Source organism: Erpetoichthys calabaricus, chromosome 6, assembly GCF_900747795.2.
Source record: "Erpetoichthys calabaricus chromosome 6, fErpCal1.3, whole genome shotgun sequence".
In the NCBI taxonomy this organism is placed as follows: domain Eukaryota; kingdom Metazoa; phylum Chordata; class Cladistia; order Polypteriformes; family Polypteridae; genus Erpetoichthys; species Erpetoichthys calabaricus.
In genome coordinates, this window is record NC_041399.2 from 151328862 (window position 1) to 151349034 (window position 20173).

Consider the following 20173-nt stretch of genomic DNA (forward strand, 5'->3'; position numbering starts at 1 on the left):
ATCGGGCTATACAGAGTTTGAATAAACTAACATCCTGCAGTGACCTTTCTTCTGCAGCGTAACTTCAAAAGACTTCCTTTTTTCATTCAATTGTTAATTTTACACAAAATCTGCCCAAACACGTTACATATTTTTACAGGGAATTGACAATTTACTATATTATAATACTTTTGAAGAAAGCAAAAGACAATTTAAAAAATTATTATAACGAGTTTCATCGTCTGTTTTGTTTATACAATAACGTTACAGCAAAATCTGCATATTTATTGATAAGAATGTTCGTGGAGAATTTAACTTTGAGTGAATTTTTCTTTTGGTTTTTATGTTAAAAGACAAACGCACAATATAGCATATGACGTGCAAGCTAACGCAAGCAATTTATATAATATACAAAGGTTTTAAACATGCCATAAAAATGTTTAAATAAACAGAATGCATTTTTTCCCTTATAATGTCCACTGCTGCTGTTAATACCACTTGCATAAAAGCATATAGCGTTTTTCGAACCAAAGAGTAGCAATATTGCTTTATTTTTAGTGAATTCTTCTTTTCCTCTGTGTACTCGGACCCCCTTGGCTTCTCCAGACCTTTGACATCAACAGGGAGACTGCTGTTTATTTTTATGTAGCTTTCCTTTTTTCATAAACGCTGGTTTCTATTGAAAGTCACTTCCCCGACTTTCTAGTAGTTATTTTAAGTTTCCCAGCAGCAAGACAAGACCTTTGCAAAATAACACCGAGGCTTCGTCCACTAATTTTGTACTTGAGGTTTCGTTACTACAATTCTCAAGTTAATAATAATAAATCATTTAAAATGACATTCTATCAATAGCATTAATTTTCATAAAAGCCGTGTTCGGCTTAAAATTGATTATTTTTTTCACATAAATGTTGGATGAAAGTTTCATCAATTTATTATGTTTTACGTTTATAACAACCCTAAAATATAGGTCTTCCAAATTCATGGAGCATTATCGCTTTCGAATTTCTAATACATCTTTTAAATTATTGTTTTAGACGTTTCTGTATTTTATTGTTGAAAAAAAAAAGCAAGAAAGTAAGATCAGACAGTTCATCAGTAAGAGAAACACGCGACTAATTCTCATTAAAGAGGTAGCCATGAAACAAATGGATCTGTCGTATTATGAACAGTAGTGTTCGGTCAGCCCGCAAGAATAGATGACCAAATTCCACAATAAACCATAATATTTAGGACTTTGTTAGGTTTCGTTACTATGGACATAACTACTGTGTTTTAAGATATCTATCTATCTATCTATCTATCTATCTATCTATCTATCTATCTATCTATCTATCTATCTATCTATCTATCTATCTATCTATCTATCTATCTATCTAGTTAAAGTATTTTTTGTATGAAAGCAAAAATGTTAAAGGTTTCGAACATATTAAAGAATACCATTGACTATAATATACAAAACGAATTGTTTAATTTTAATACAATTAATAATAGCATTAGTTTATGTAGTAGTTTTTGCCACGGGTGCAGAGAAATTCTTACACGCACTTTTGGTGCTTAATGTTTTGCCAACGTCCGAGGTAATGAAAATGGAAAAATAAGACTGGTCTTTATAAATCGTTTTTTCATACACGCTTTCTTTCAGTCGGCCTTAAATTTGAAAATAGTGGTAAGATTTTTGATAATGTATGAATGATTGGAGTACTTTTTATTTATTTATTTATTTATTTAACTGTGAATCCTGCTTAAATACCAAGAACAGTATTTAGATAAATTAATAATATAATATGTGATCATTATCTGGACTGTATATCATTTACATTTTCAAATAATGCAATAATATTGTGCTAAAGTTTATAAAAGGGCACAAAAACACATTTGAAGCACCAGCTGATGTGATGCGACAGTGAAGTGAGGAGAGCAAAAGAAGGCGTTGTTTGCTAAAGGGCAAGCAAACCATGAAAAATGTTGTGTGCTTCTAAAAACTGCTATAGTCGTAATATTTCTATTTTAAGTTTAAAATAAACATTTCGCTGTTATGTGCTGTCTTTTCAGTATTATGTTGTAATTTAAATAGGAATAGCCCCCCACCTGCCGAAAACTTAACAATTTTAGTCTTACTGCATGCAAGTATGACACATTAACAAACTCGAATCACTTCCACAATGATGTGGAAAGTTCTTTAAGTACTAATATAACAATACATAAAAGCATTAGTGCTTTAATAATTCCAGAACATTAAATAAATAACTAAAATAAATAAATAAATAAATAAATAAATAACGAAAAATCGCCTAAGAGAACGAGGCATTCCGTCAAATAAGCAGTAAAACACAGTATTACTAGCCCTTTCTTTCCGCGGATGTTTGGGTTTGATTTAGGAAGTTCCTTGAATGAAAAAAATGCAGCTGCCAAAACTAAGACACTTAAAATAAAAACATAAGAAAGTTTATTTAATGTTGTAATTAAACTGAGGTGGGGAGTCGGAGAATTTGGCCTTTAAATGTTTACGAGTCAGTCGCATTCAATTCATCGGCTTCACCCTTCTGATAGCACATACTGCTTACATCTCTTGCTTTTGCCTCTGCTTTTACAATCACTGCGATATCTTGTATTTTAACGGCATACGCCGGGAGTGATCGACGTTATCTCACCTTATTGGCCATTAGAAAATGTTACGGTATGGGACAGTTCTTACCTCGGAGCAGGCGTCAGGACATAGTTGGACAAATGGGAAAAATGAATATTCATTTAGCTCAGTTGGTTTATCTATGCCTAAGGTATATTCCCGGAATAAATCACAGCTTCATTTCCAAAGTCGCTAGGGGACTTTAATTCGGATACTTAAGGGTACACAGATTTAGCGGCAGATTTCACTCCTAATACTGTAAGGAATTCCGATAGTCATTTGGATCATTGTATCCCAACAATGGCTGATTAGTGTGGAATGACACTCCGTTTAATTTATCTTAATTACTGTAACTCAGGTATAAAATTTGTTGTGAAACAATTAAACGTGTTTCAGTAATGAAACGCATGTATGTTCTGTACGTCTGATATTCATTTTAACCTGTTAGCAGAATAGCATTGCAACGACGTCAGTTTATTTTTGTTTGTCTGTTAATGCATACAGTGCTAACTAGTAGTGGTAGTAGTAACAGTAGGAATAGCTTACGGACCGTTATTCATATACAGCATTAAGATGATCAATGCTATCTTTTATGGTATCTTTTAAGATTAAAACCCTGTGTACTTTATTTATGCATTCATTTACTTTTAGTGTCTCTTTCTAAAAATTGCATTTATTAATTTATTATCAACCATATATGTTTCTTTTTAATATTTGAACATTTTGCTTTCACTTGAACATTTCGTAGATGCTTGTGGGCAGTTCAGTTCTTTAGAACTAATATGAGCTCTGGCGCACTTTTCCTCATTTTTCTATATTATGAACTCAAATGTAAATGCATGGAAATGATCTTAACACGAAGGGACTAGCAATTGAAATGATTAATTATTTTCTCTTCAGAATACATGGATAAATGGATTAAAAAGAAGAACATATAACTAAATATGATCTTCTAATCAATTTTGGTGACACCCTTAATGCTAATACAATTATTTCCACCTTCTACTGTCATCAGTAATGCTCTGTGTGGTAATAATAACAAGGATAGAAGTCCTGTGCTTCTGCATGTGTGTAACTCACTTTCACAAAACACAAAGTATGAACATATAACAATATCACTTACTGTTCTGTAAGCATTAATAAAAACATTTGCTGCATCTCCGATACACAACTGAACAAACGTTTACATACCAATATATGCTCTTTTTCATATTTGTGAAAGCCACATCATCGTTTTTTTATTTTGAATTGTATTAGTGTGTGCATCTTTTACTGTTTAATGTATGTGCAGGAGGAGAGTCAGCACATTTTTTTTTTAATTTACATTGATGAATGCTATGAAAGAATTGGGTTATTTTACTTTCAGACCTCCATGTCCCATTATTTTTTTCTGTTAACAAATAATAAAAAAAAAAGCAAAATCCTAGGCATGTTGCTTACTAAAAGCTTTATTTTATATACATTCTTTCACTGTTGACATACTGTTGAAGGTGCAAGCTGACAAGTACTATTATTATACCATTGCTTGAGTGAATAATTTGTTCAGGAGAGTGCCTGAATTTGGACTGCTTTTTGAAATGACGTGAGTCTAAGTAATATATGAGCAAAGTATAGGATAGAAATGTAAAGTAATGAGAAAGATTATGTGTTTACATCATTAAAATTATGTTGTAGATTAAGATACAGAAAAAGTTAAAGGCTGAATGTGGTCCAGCAAATGACTTTTGGGAAGTATTTTTTAACCATTATGATTTTACACAGAATTACTATTGCTATTTTTTTTTAAATTTTCCAGTTATAACAAAAATAATGCATATACGTCTGCCTATTTAAATAATTAACATTTGAGAAAAAGTTAAATATTTCTTTATCCACTCTTGATATTTGTTACATTTGTGTATTTTCAATTCATGCACATAATGTCCATGCAGTAATGATATGGTTTTGTTACATAAGCTTATAATACTTTTAAAACCTGAATGACCTGAATGACCCACTAAATGAGCAGCACTCAGCATGAACACATCATAGCAGCGATCAAACCTTTTGTTGTTAATATGCATGAATGTTATTATCTTGTTATTATGTTATTATATCACTGATAATAAACTAACTGAAACAGCTAAGCAAAATGCCTTACGGCTTATTTGGAGCAATGACAAGAACTAAGCAAATGTATAGATGGACTTATATTTATTATTTCCATATGTAATAAATGCTTGAAAATTCAAAAAATAGAATTTCTGAATCAATGCATCTACAATGGCAATTATTAAACTCTATTTCGCAGAGTTAGGTGCAAGGCAGGAATCAGTCCTGAAACAGACATCACATCACACTGAGACACTACTTCATACACTACAGGCTCACTTCAGCCATGGGTATGTCTTTAGACTGTGACAGCAATCTTGAATGAACACGGATAATATGTTTTAAACTAACATATTTGGCATATCACTAAGGTTCTGAGCCAGGGTACATGTTCTGTATTGTAGAAATGTTAAATATTTCAACACAATGCCCTTAATGTTTTCAGACCAACTTAATCCAATTCAGGGTCACAGAGGGTGGGAGTATATACTGGCAGCTTTGGGCACACAGCAGGAACCAACCCTTGATAGGGCAATATAGTTTACAGCAGGGCCCACTTACACTTTGAAATTTCCAACTAACATACATGTCTTACCAAAGCAGACAGGAGGAACATATGTACATAGAGATAATAAACAGAGCTGCAATTTAGGTTACTAGATCCATGAGGCAGCAATGTGCCACCATGGTGCCCACATATGTAAATAATTCAGTCAGGAAAAATCAAATTTTTTTAACATCACATGGGCTAGGAAGCAGACAAGAAGAAAAACGAACAGTATTGAAAAACAAATAATAGCCAGACAGAAGGCAAAATATATATTTAATATGCACACACACCTTTGGTTGGAGGAGAGTTATTGATACTACTTTTATTTCTGATCTATTATTTTGCCTTAAAGTGATTTATTCTATTAGAAAGGGGTGTACAGTGAAAAAAAACAAAACAAAACACAGTAACATGTCTTGAAGACTTCTTTGTGGGTTAATGTGGCCAAATTGTTTGCACTGGATAATAGTAATTCTAGCTCAGATACAGCCACACGTGTAGAAAACTCGGACACCTGCATATCTTTTTGATTAAGTTTTTTTTGTGTGTGTTTTTAGCCACCAATTCCAAAAGGCAAAACCTTCACAAAAAATAAAAGTCGACCGTGATTATTTTCAGATTTATTTTTGCAATAAAATAATAAGATGAGTTACCCCAACAGGATTCATTTAAAATCTTTGTCAGTACATTTAAACAGGAAAAAATGCACATGAAAACATGCAATCACACAAAAATTTATAAAAATAAACCTAACTAAAATTGTCATCCCACATGATGTACTCAGAAGGTTCTGGCGTCAACCTAAGTCAAACTGGAGCACTATTTACTGTGACCAGAATGACATCTGGACAACAACAGTAATTTGTTTTCAAGTATCATATAATAACTCTATTACAGCTATTCTGACCATCATTCAAACCACGCACACATGGGCAGAATTTGGAAATTCCTCTCTGAAAATGACCACAGAGATGAAACAGAAAGTATCAACATTGAATTAATGTTATTATAGTAGACCTAATACCAAGCTTGAGCTGAGAATTCAAAAAAGTAAATATAAAATGTATTATACATAATACATAATAATTTGTCATTTAATCATCCATAATTAATCTTTAATGTTGGAGATTTAAAGTGCAGTGCAGCTTGTTGAGCAGAAGCAGACTCTTTCAAAGCAAGCTACAAAAGTCAGAGGTGCATTCACAATGATTTCTGAAGGAAGATCTCAATTAGTTTGTCCTGTTTTTCCCTCCCTTTCTGTTACATTAAAATACATTCTCACATGAGATTTTTTCTGTGGAAATGCATTTTTTCTTTTACAGTTTCAATAGTTGACTCATGGTGGTGAGGCTGTGTGGTAATAAGCACAGATTCCCCACAGCTCTGAAGATTTTGATTTACTTGCTTGCCTAACCACAGTGTGTGGTGTGGTGTTTCTCTCTGCTTCAATGAGTGGTTTCTTTGGGTACTATGTTTTCCTCCCACATCCCAAAGTTGTGCTTGATAAGTTTATTAGAGTCTCTAAATTGTTATTGAATGAGTGTAAGTGTGAGCATGAATGTGCCGTATGACCGACTACCATTTAATGCCGGGCGTGTACAATCCTGAGGTAGGCCTCTACTCTTTGCAAGCTTAAGTTGTACAAAGTTACAAAAATATATGGATGAACCAATTGATTCACATTTCATTAGCATTATCTTAATGGAAAGTACAATTTCAAAAATACAGGATAAAGCACAATAATAATCTACTCATTCAGAATACAGTAATTTGCAGCAGAATGAGGAAGCTTAACTGTGTTTTCTGTTGGTTAGTTACCATGTAAATAAGTACTGTTGCAGATGTTATTATTAAAATATTCTCACATGTGAAAGCAGTGATGTTTTTAATGAAATACTCGTAAATTCGTAACATAATGTAGAAGAAAAATGCCAGGCAGGTTTGTCAGATTTGCCTTTTCTTACAGGAGTAAGAAAAATAAAGTTAATAGTTAAATGCCAGTTGTAGTATTTTTCACCCAAGTTCCAAAATTGGCATAAAATAGGTTTATTCTTGTAGGTATTTTGTTTTTAAATGTAATACTTGTAGCTGTTATACTGAAGTCCTAAGAAAACAAACAAATGAGAGATTGATTCAATTCAGTTATTGTACTGAAGTCCTGCCAAGACAGGAACAATTCACAGAGAACATTTTTTAGATGGATAAGAAGACAAAAAACCATGGTCAGAGATGAAAAAGAAGGTCAAAAATAAAGAAAGAACAAAATGAAACCAAAAATTATTTGCCCAAAACACTGACCCAACCCCAAAGTTAAAAATGCTTGCCAAAAGTCAGTAGCTCTGAAGAAGGCTCTTTTTTTCTGCCCGTAACACCATGATCATTTGTTTCTTGCACTGAATCCAAATCCAGAAAAAGTGTACAGTCTCCTTAAACAGTTCAGGAAAATGGCTGCTGACACCAAGGTAATAAAAGAAAATGGTGGCAATTGCACAACACAAAATTGTGGCTCAAAAGAATATGCAAAATAATATTCACAATCGAGTATACCAAAAAAACTGAAATACAGACTTTAAGATCTCACAAAATAATTAGGAGGTGAGATGACCTATTGTTTTAGGAAAAGGAAGAAGCTGAAGGAGAATGACTAACAGATGCACTCTGTGGGACCCAGTCTTTTGTGTCTATAGATTCATGAGATGTAACTTTGGCCCTGCTCAGTTGCAAAAGTTCACGCATGTTTTCTGTGGTAAGGGTCACATCATGACTTTTATAACCATTTTTAGTATTTCTTTTGTCTGGAGTTTTTTTTTTTTTTTAATTTCTCACTTTTGTTTAGGTTATATATATTTTTATCAGAATATATCTTCCACAGGTATGAACTGCTCTTCAGTGATATCTTTGCCATGCTCATGCACCTGTTGCTTGTGTGTTATATCATAATCTTGTACATTCATGATGAAAACATGGCACTCTCACCAGAGGTTTATGTAACTAAAAAAGGAGAGAGGAAAAAAGAAAGAATAAATTATGTTCTTAATTCTCCTTCACTATTTACACATTCCACTTCACTATATACACAAATCACAAAATCTAATGTATATTAAATCAGCTAAAAGACAGAATGCCAGACAAGCTACCTGGGTGCTCTTCTTCAGCCAGTTTGATTTTGTCATTTATTATCATCCTGGAAGTAACACTGAAAAAGCTATATCACTTATATTGCAGACAACATAATCAGAGAGTCACTTGTTGATCAAGATATATCTCTGCAATCTCCTTTTTCCAAACTCTGTTCCCATTAGTAATAATACAGGAATAAATTAATTCCAGCATTTCCTATGGTCTCTTGGAACCTGTTCCTTCTCCCAAGAGATCTTTGGAAATTCTGAAAATTTTCTGAAATCTATCATATCAGACAGCAGCCCACAATGTGATGACGTGGCTCCCTATATCCAAATTTGCCAGGAATGTTCTTTATTACTCGATTATTAAAATGTCACCTTTTGAAAACCTTCTCTATTGAACCCTTCTATTACGACTTTTCCTGTACCTAATGTGAAGAATACTTGCTTTGATTATATTCTATATGGAGAAAAGTTAGAGAAAACGTAAGGAAGACCAATATTTTTGCTAAGTAGGCCACAGTCTGCAGACTTTGTAAGTCTCCTGAGTTTAGCATCAAGCAGAAAGTATGGTTTTCTATGTGTAATGAATGCTTGAGAGTTCCTTCTCATAAATTGGCTCCATGATTTATTAGGCATTCTACTATAATTAAAAGGGTGAACATGGTGAGCACTACCAGTTCATTTTAGAGTTCAACTGTCTTTTATGTCTCTTGGTTGAGACCAGTTAACTCAAGCGCCTACATGAAAACCTAAACTCTTCCTTTCGCTATTATGGTGAATGTGGTGGCTGAATTTGAAGTCAGATCCAAACTGCAAATTTCTCAGTTATATAATTTGCTGGATTAAGTGGGGTATGGTCTGGAGGAAAAGTGGTGGATACCATGCAACCTTGTCCATGCCCTTCAACACTCATGTCATGTCCTGAAGCCAGGTAGTCAAGCCCAGAGGAGATGCCATTGGAAGAGAGCTCTGTCATGAAGTTGGATTCAATTATAAATTCTTTTCTCGGTTTGCACATTTTTATTATAAAGTATTTTTCCTTAACCAATGGATTGTGGAGATTATAATTTTACTTTCAAATGACCCATTTGTTTACTCTTATAAAAGTATCTTTAATTGTTTTAATATTTTACATTATGCTATAGCACCATCTTGTTTTTTGATATGTGCTGCTATCTTGAGTGATCATTTCCAGGACAAAGTGAGTCTCACTACCTTTGAAGTCATTATACACAACGGTCAATGAAACAACTCATCAACACAATGCAGTACCCAGGTTTTTAGTACAAGAATTAACTAATGCTTTGTTATGCCTTGACCTCCCATTACTGAACTATATGCTTATTTTCAATTCTTTTATACTTCATTTTGAGTTACTGGTTCTGTCCCTTGCCAGCTTATTGAGCACTCCTTCTGCTGTCCTGTTCCTGGTTCTTTCTCTTTTCCTTTCTGTCTGCATGCTGTCAGTACTCATATAGGGAAACAGGCCCCGACTCAGTTCATTTGTAAAAGGTTTAGAAGGTTTGTTATCACATTTAATGATTAATAAAAGTGCTGTTATTCACAAATGAAGAGCACATTTACAACTACGCATAAAGACAGATTTCTATTTTACCAGAAACAATGCCTTATTAAGTCTGTTGTGTTATTCAAAATAGTTATGATTAAGATTCGGTTAGAATTAGTCCATAAATTAGGATGTTTCATTATGTATCACACTCTAATTGTTTAAGAATTACTTAAGAAATGCAATTGCTGTAATATATGATATCATTTTATATACCACTTTTCCACAAATAAAGATATTAACCTTTTAATTTTAATCCAGCATATTAAGGGACTTCATCACCTTCTCATAGTGAACAACCTTATATTTCAAAGTTTAGTGTCTTACCCATTTGCTTAAAATACCTACCAAATATTCAATGCACAGATTTTTAGACTGCTATTTCTAGTAGGACTGAGTACAGCAAATTGGTGTTTACTGGATGTTCAAACCATTCTGTATACAGCTTCCAGTTAATCCAAAGTGCCGCTGCAAGAATTATTACAAGAACAAGAAAATACGAACACATAACTCCAGTTTTTAAATCCTTACATTGGCTCCTGGTTAAGTTTAGGGCAGATTTCAAAATTCTCCTTTTAACATAAAAAAGCCTTAAATGGCCACTTATCATGACTTACAAACCAGAATGTACATTAAGATCTCTAGATGTTGGTCTTCTTATGATTCCAAGAATTAATAAAATAACAGTGGGAGGTCAAGCTTTTAGTTACAGGGCCCAAAAACTATGGAATGGTCTGCCTGCTGCTATAAGAGCTACCCCTTCAGTATCAGCTTTCAAATCCTGGCTGAAGACTCATTACTTCAGTTTAGCATATACTGATTAAAGCTGCAGATTAACTGTACAGACTGCATCTCTGTTGTAATTCATTAGCACTAATACATAAGTAATATGATATTTATAATTTGTTACTAATCCTTACCTATTCTGTTTCTCTTATTGGTACTCAAATCTGGCACTTGGTGCCACTGCCCACCTGCCAAGTTGTTTTGCCTGCCTAAGATAAAGTCATCTCTGATGGAGGATCACAGGAATCATTGGGTAGAGGGTGCTTTGATTGGATTGGATGGCTCAGCATTGACTCAGCTGTGGAATGGCCAATAGTGGGAGGCAGCTTAATGGCTGAGGTCTCTAGGACTCTGAACAAATCCAAATCGTATTATGTAATATCACCTACTATTGAATTCTGTTGTGTACTTGGAATATTTCTATTGGACTATTTTATACTAAAGATAATTACTTGTGTTCTGTTCTCTGTATTGTATTGTATTGTATTTAACCCCTTTTATGACACCCACTGAATGCCCAGCCTACCCGGAAAGGGGTATCTCTTTGAACCGACTTTCCCAATGTTTCTTACATTTTTTTCCCTACAAAGGTTTTTTTTGGGAGTTTTTCCTTGTCTTCTTCGAGAGTCAAGGCTGGGGAGCTGTCAAGAGGCAGGGCCTGTTGAAGCCCATTGCTGCACTTCTTGTGTGATTTTGGGCTATACAAAAATGAATTATATTGTATTGTATTGTATAGGGCAAGTCCATAAATGCAGCATGTTTTATTATGTAGTACATTCTAAAAAGAACAATTGAAGTTCAGGTGTTGTATTTTAAATGTCTGTAATAACCAAACACTCTAACTAGATGTCCAGAGCACTTCAGCTGCCTTTTCATGGTCTACGAAAGTAGTGTCTGTACTCAACCAGTCACAGCAATATGTACTCCAAATCCAATATTTTAGTCTTCACCCAAACTTTATGATTATGGTTAAAGACTGGCACTTTGCACACAGTATAGCTCAGATTTTCCAGATTCATTAGGTATAATGTTTGGGGCACATTTTCCCATTTTAAGGTTATGACGGATAAAAAATATGGAGCCCTTCTTTCCCCCTGTTTCTCTCTGTTACACTTGAAACAGGATTACAGTGATGTGCCTGAAATTTTGTCAGGTACATACATACTATGCATAAACATTCAGCAGCTGTCTTTCTTTAAATAAGAATGCACTAAGATTTGAATATAGCAATATACGTGTCTACCAAATAAATAGTTATTCAGGAAAAACAATGTAAAACACATCTAAATATGTTTTATCTTATGAGTGGCTAGAAGCTGACTATAATCAATTATCCATCCATCCATCCATCCATTTTCCAACCCGCTGAATCCGAACACAGGGTCACGGGGGGTCTGCTGGAGCCAATCCCAGCCAACACAGGGCACAAGGCAGGGAATCAATCCTGGGCAGGGTGCCAACCCACTGCAGTATAATCAATTAACTTTACCATAACTTATCTTTATTAGCAACATTATTAAATATTTACATAGATATAAACAACAAATCGTGATATTAAAAAAAAAAATCAATTTATTCTTTCAGCCATATTTATGTGATATAGGCCTTGCATCTGTGCTACAGGATAAATATCAACATCTCTTCTCTTCTTAGAAAGAGGAAATTCTCTAACATAGCATGAATGAAGTCTGGCCGAACAAATTCATCGCAAAATCTACAAGTGAGACGTGCAGTACTATTGTTAAAATTAAATTGCCAAAGTTCTTGATTGTAAAATATACATGGAAGTTTTTAGTCTACTTTTTCCATTAAATTAATTATTGCACATGCTAGACGGCATACTCTGATATTTTGAGTTTTCTTTTCTACCTTACCTTCCTACCTTGGTGGCTTCTGTGTAGCAGATTCTTGTATTTCTCATTGGGTTTGTTTTCATTTATATTTTTGACATCTTTCCATGTGAGTTGAGCTAAAGACAAAGTTGATCAGGAATCAGACTATCTGAAAAGTTGTTAGTCTCCATTCAACAATCTGAGCTACATATTTGTTTAAAATGAAGGAAATGACATAAACATAGCACCCACTCAGCCATGGAATAAACAACTGTTTTTGAGTGACCACAATGCTTTGTATATTCAACCTGTGTGGCTGGTGGTGTCATAACATTGACTCTGAAAGACTGAAATTGTGTAGCACCTAGGAAATTAACACTAGCAGAGCATCTCCAGTATGGCTGAAAATTATGCAAAATTTTCAAAACTGAGCTGCATAAAATCAATAATGAAAAATTTTCTTTTTTAAGTTTGAATTTTATCTCACCATTGTTGCCCCTTTAAAATGTTAAAATCATTGCAAATATAACAGTTAAGGATAATCATGAGGGTATTCCTCTTTGTTTACTTGTACATTTCTATATTTGATTCAAGAAATGAAGTAAAACCTATACAGCAACTCCAAAATACTGTTATATGGAAAACAAACTATTGTATGACATTGCCCCTAATGTGCTGTATTTTTTTCATGTTGTATCACCTTTTTCACAGAGGGCAAAGGCAACATGTTATAATTACCAAGGATATTAGTCTAGATAGTATTCACACTGCCTTAAGAACTTTGGGACGGAGGTCACGGAGACTTGGTTGTTGGCCTTTATTGTTCAAAATATATATTTATTTGTTTTTTCATTCTGACTCTCATTTGTCTTAAATACCTCAACACCAAATAAGTAGATACGTAAGTAAATAAGTTAATATACACACACACTTTGGTCTGAACACACACAGGAATGACTATAAAGCAAGAAAGTAACATGCTTTGTTTTCAAATGGCTTTGTTGCCAAATACTTAATGCTTTGGTTTGGGAGTAGCAGACTACAGATAACACATACTCACCATTGCTTGACACTCTTCAATGTAAACGAAAATGTATACTTCAGAATATCTACATTGTGTTCTTTTAACATTACGGTTTACTTCAGGTTTTTGGTTTGAATCTTATGAGGTTGCATAACAGGCTGTCATCTGCATGTAATTGGACTTATGTCAGTCATTTTAATTTCCAATATTCAGGAGCAAAATGTTGTTTTGACTGGACGCAGAACTGGAATCTGCAATTAGTCACCCCCTAAAACATTAAAGTGATGGCTGATGTGTTTATTTTTTTTTTTAAACTTAAGCTGATCCATCTAGGGTGTCCAGTGACCCACATTTGGGTTGTAACTCACAGGTTGACAAAACACTGCCCTAGAGGTTTATTTTCTCCAGCATTTGATTAACTGAATTTTATTTCTTCTTTTCCCTAGATATCTAACCATAGCATCAACCTGTTTTTATTCTTATATCTAGTGATGAGCAAAACAGCAGAGATTTGTCTGGCATATGGTTTTGTGAAACTGACTAAAATGAACTGTTTTAGGGGTTTCAGAGCTGTTTGAGGTGGAAATGAGGGAATATACCTCCCTAAGGGTTATTTCTCAGTAGAACCACTATCTCCTTCTTCGGTAACCATCCAGTGCCACCCAACCTTTCATAACCCCTTTCATGTGGCTCCTTGCTCTCATATCCACCTTGTGCATTGTTTGGAGTCAGAGGTAACACCATCTACGCTCATTTTCACCACTTTCACCACAAAAAGTCAATTCAAGCCAAGATCTTTCAAATGGATCACTGGCAGCCACATACCCAAGTAGATGGATTTAGCAATGGAGAGGTGTCTTCTAAATGCTTGCAGATTAAGTGCTCTATGGCTGTGCTTCCCCTTTCTATGCTTTGCTGCAAAATAAAAAGAAGGTTTTCAGATGAGATTGAAATGTATTTGCTAATGACACAAATTTGCCTTGCCAATTTTACTAAAGCTCTGTCAGGCTGCATGAGGATCATCAGCCCAACCACAAATTCTCAAACTTTGATTGGCCGTCATAGAATATTAACATTATTGTTTATAAGCCAATCCTTTTGGCTTGATGCTTGAAGTTATTTACTTGCTGGAAAACCAATCTTCTCACAAGGCGCAGGTTTCTTGCAGACTGGATGAGGTTTTCCTCCAGAATTTTCCTGTATTTGACTGCATTCATTTTACCCTATACCCTCAGAAGCCTTCCAAGAGCTATTGCAGAGACGTATCCTCACAACATGATGCTGCCACTACCATGCTTCATGATGGGGATGGTGTGCTTTTGAAAATGTGAAGTGCTTGGCTTACACCAAATGTGGCATTTAGTTTAATGGCCATAAATCTTAACTTTGTATTTATCAGGCCATAGACCTTCTTATAGCTAACTTTAAAGTCTCTCATGTGCCTTCTAGCAAACTGTGGCTGAGATAATATGTGCATTTTTTTTTCAAATGGCTTTCTCTTTGTCACTTTCTCATAAAGCTACAACTGGTGAAGCACCTGCACAGCAGTTGTTGAATGCACAGAGTTCCCAATCTCAGTCCATTGCAGCTTTGTAAGTCCTTCAGAGTTATCATAATTACCTTGGTGTTCTCCCTCACTAGTCTGCCTTGTCTGGACAGATTTATAGATGTGCCATACTCTTTCCATTTCTTAATGATTGATTTAACTGGACTCCAGGAGATATTAAATGACTTGTATATTTTTTGTACCCATCCCCTGATGTGTGCTTTTCAATCAGCTTTTCGTGGAGTTGGTTGGAGTGTTCATTCGTCTTCATTATGTAAGTTAGGCCACAATGCTGGTTCACCACAAGTTGGACCTTCCAGATAATGTGCATTTATACTGCAGTGAATTGAAATCTCTTGACTACTGACAAGTAATCTCCATTTAACTTTTTATTTAACTTCTAAAACCAATTGGGTATACCAGTGATGATTTAGGTACGTCACATTAAAGGAAGTGAATATTTTTGTGATCAGTTATTTAGTGTTTTTTATTTGTAATTAATTTAGACCACTTTGCAGAGATCTATTTTCACTATGACATTAAAGAGTTTGTTTCTGTTGATCAGTGAAAAGTCCGAATTAAATCCAATGTTATTCAAGGATATCTAACAATAAAATGTGAAAACTACCAAGGGACTGAATATTTTCTTTTTGGGCACTGCAATTTATTATTTATTTATAACTTTTTTTAATTTTTAATTATTTCTTTTACTTCTTTGAAAGTATACTGAACTACACTTCTTGTATGAAAATGTAATATATAAACAAATGTTGTTGTTGCCTATGAGCAATAGATGACTCTGCTCAATATAATTTGGCTTACAGAGCAAAGTGTTAGTTCATCTGTCTAAGATTCTTTATGGAAACGAACCAACTGGTTGTTGAGATCTTATGTGTGCCACAGATTTGATAGCCCCACTCGCCTATATCATTACTCAGTCTGACGTATCAACCATTGAATAAATGCCATCAACATCCATTTTGTCTTTTTTCTTAGGAATAAGCCAATAGGTTCCAATTGATTGTACTGGAAGTTTAACAAAGTTTGGTAAGTAAAAATAGTGCTTATAGTATTAACATGTAGAGATTCTGAGAGATGTGATATGCACATTTTGATGATTTAATCGGTTATGTTAAACATTAATGTCACATAAAACAAGTGAAATCTGCTTTCTTAAACTTTGTTTCTAATCTGTTACATTTTACCAAATCACTCTATGAAATTACAAAAATGTAATCTTATTTTTTGGTAGTTAATAGGTATGTGTAGTATTGTGATTGTTTATCTATCTATCTATCTATCTATCTATCTATCTATCTATCTATCTATCTATCTATCTATCTATCTATCTATCTATCTATCTATCTATCTATCTATCTATCTATCTATCTATCTATCTATCTATCATTACTGTCTGTCTTTTTCTATGCTTCAATGTTCTCTGTAGATGAATGCCAATTATACAGGAATCATTTCTCTAAATGTCACTCATATTTATGATGTCTAATGTAGAAATTCTTAGAATTACCTGTGTACACTGGAGCTGTCACATTTAAGACATTTAAGATTGTGAAACATTCTTTTACATTTTCCCTGTATTGATATATAACCCTGCTTGTATCCTGCACACCACAATAATGAAGGCATTATTCAAGTTAATTTTATTTCTTGATTCGCTTTTAATTTCACATTAATATGGAGTGTTTTCATAAATCTATCATAATATTAAAATACCTTCATGTAGTAACAATTTGTAGTAGCATCAGGTTTAGTAAGAATTTTTTGGACTGGTATATGCCTCCGGTAGAAAAACAGTTTATGGAAACAGGTGTGCACTTTGTTATTTTACCTGCAGGTCGCAGTGTTGGCTTTAGGAAACCAGAATTCCTTTATTGTATCACACCTTATGCATCATTTGAGGGCGCTGATAAGCTGTGTTACAGTTAGAAGTAATAGACAAGCCAGGAAAAAGGCCTCTGATGCTTTTGCCAAATAAGTGCATGTTAATGTCTTAATGTTGTAAATGTAAAAAAAATTCAGTTCATGTATCTTTTAAAAATAGGTCTGGTCAGTTTCACAATGTTTGGTTTAATTTCAGATTATTAAGAAAGAATAAAATAAAAGCATGATTAAAAGATAGCACTTTAGTCTGACAGGTACAAACTATTTTACTAAATAAGCTAAGTAAAACTAAATAAATATTAAAATATTTCAGGATAATATCATGCAATATTTATTTAAAAAGTGCAAAAATTTACTGTTGTGGTGGATTGCCGGCTTCTTACTCCGGCCCTCACCCCCAGGCTGCCAGGAGGAGCTCTCCAGACAGCGTGGACGTGCCCCAAGTTCCAGCAGGGCCTCATGGACTATGTAGTTTCTACACACAGCCCTGCTGGATACCTTGGGGGCCACCAGGCGTCGCTGTAGGGGGGCTCGTGGGCTCTTATGTGCCCTATAACCCGGGGGTACGTCATTGTCACGTGACAGGAAGACATGACGTGCTTCCGGGTTGAAGAAAAGGACTGTTTACCCTGACCCGGAAAGAATAAGGAACTGTGGACTGTTGGACAGGAACACCTCCGGGTCAGGGTGTATAAAAGGACTGTGGGAAAGCCCAGACACTGAGCTGAGCTGGGAGGTAGGAGGGCGAAGTGTCTGGGCGAGGAGGATTGGTATTTGTAGAAGTGTTTAGTGAGTATATGAATAGTGTGGTGTGGAGAGTGCTTGGTGCACGTTATTATTATAATAAAGAGTCTTGGACTTTTACCTGGTGTCTAGAGTGGTACCTGAGGGTTCGAGAGGTGGACAAAAGCCTCTACTGCGACACTGTACAGAATGTTTTCTTTCTGTACTCACTTCAAGAATTTATTAAAATAGAATTTAATATGAAATTACAAATACTGATGAGCTGTAACTATCCTGTCAAGTTATTCTAATTAATTTAGCTACAATATAATATATTATGCCTGAAAAATTGTACCTAAATTATTCAAAAGTTATTTTACATATGTTGCACTTAGCTTATAACTAAAAAAAAAAGATAAGATTACATACTCCATATATCAAAGCTTTTTAAATTGATCATTCTGCATTTTAAAGAGTACTTAAAAATGTCATTTTCAATTGCCATCTTTTTATGTTTCAGATAAGATGAATTTGGAATTTTCTGAAAATACATGCAGGCACATTTACTTCATAATTTTTTTATTTTACTAATTCTCTTAAACATGGTTGTGCAGTGTCCAAGGTTATTTCAGCAGCATTTGGTTCAGTGCAGAAGACAACCAAGTTCATTGCATAATACCACTAACAGTGGGCTTGCCTTAATTTGCAGATCAACCCAACAGTCCAGAACAATGCAATTCTAAAACTATAAGACTGTTTATACAGTTCTAGCTCTACTCCAAAATAATGACTAAATAAGATTTACATAATTTAATAAAGGCGATATCCCTCTATAATATGGGACTACCACTGCCAAATTAATCACAGAAACACAAATCTGACATTTTGTAATCTTATTAGGTTTGGATAGTCAATATATGTTAAAACAGACAGACAGACAGACAGACAGACAGACAGGCAGGCAGGCAGGCAGGCAGGCAGGCAGGCAGACAGACAGACAGACAGACAGACAGACAGACAGACAGACAGACAGACACACACTATTGTCTGATCCCATACTTGAATGAATAAAAAGGAAGACTATTAAAAAGAAAAAAAATTTCTGACTTGGCTGTCAGAGTCACAGTGAAGCATTATGCAGACATATTATCGTAGGTATGAAGGAGCCCCAGTAGTGTTTTCTGACAACTTCTGCTGAATAATTAATTGGCTGAAAGTTCTTAGTGTTAGTGTGTCAGAGAGAGGATGTGCAGGATTGTTCATAATGACACTTAGTTTTGCTTTAATTCTCACCTTCGCTACTACCTCTTGGGGGTCCAGATTGCATCCTATAAATGAGCCTAACATTTTAATTAGCTTGTTGATTCATTGGACCTCCCGTGAAGTGATGTTCCTTACCCTGAACAATACAACCTAGAAAATCACACTAGCCATTAAAGTGCTATAGAAGATGTTAAGGATGTCACAACCCACATTAAAGGAAAATAGTCTCCTGAAAAGAAAGAACCTGCTTTACCCTTTCATATATAGTGGAAGGGGTGGTGGCCTAGTGTTTGGATTTTGAGTTCTGCAGGATGATGACTACTGGGTAGAAGATGTTCCTGAGCCTGCTGGTTCTGGCTCCTGTATCTCTCCCCCGAAGGTTAAAGGGGGTACACAGTACATGGCTGGGGTGCGAGGGAATCCCAACAATCCATACTTGCCCTGTCTGCCATGATTAATGCTTTCCAGACATACCATGAGTAAAAACAATCAAAATATGAACAGTAATATTGCGAAGTGCATTGCCAGTGCATGTGGCTCACAAGGATTTATGCTCCTTTTCTTGGCTAATTTTATAGCTTGTGATCCTAAAAAGTTCTTGTTCACCCAGCTGTCAGTTCTTCATTGAAGATGCTTCATTTTTATAGAGTGCACTGGTGTGTGAATTTGGTGGGCTATTACATTTAACTAACTGTTGCCTGAGTATTGTTATTATTATTTATTTTGCAGGCTTTTGTTGGTTTCCACAATCACTAAAATAATAATGTATATAGTCACACACGCGCGCTTAGGAAACGGTCAGCAAGCCCTGAGGTGTGTGAAACATCGCGAGATAAAGAGTTGATTTATGGTACTTTTTAAAAAAAATTTATTTATTCATTTTTATTGTAATCATTCCATACAAATAGATCAATTTATAACCAAACAAAATTGAAGACAAATCAAACCCCACCCCAGCTTAGCCAAAGGAGAATTGCTTAGAGTTTTTTAATAAGGCAACAATAAACAAAAGAAAGGGAGAAATATATATAGGTAAATAAGAAATGGAGAAGGGAATTAAATGCAGTAATAGTTATTTCTCTTATTCTAAAATAATATTAATTAGATCCTGCCAGGTTTTGAAAAAAATTTGTACAGATCCTCTAACTGAAAATTA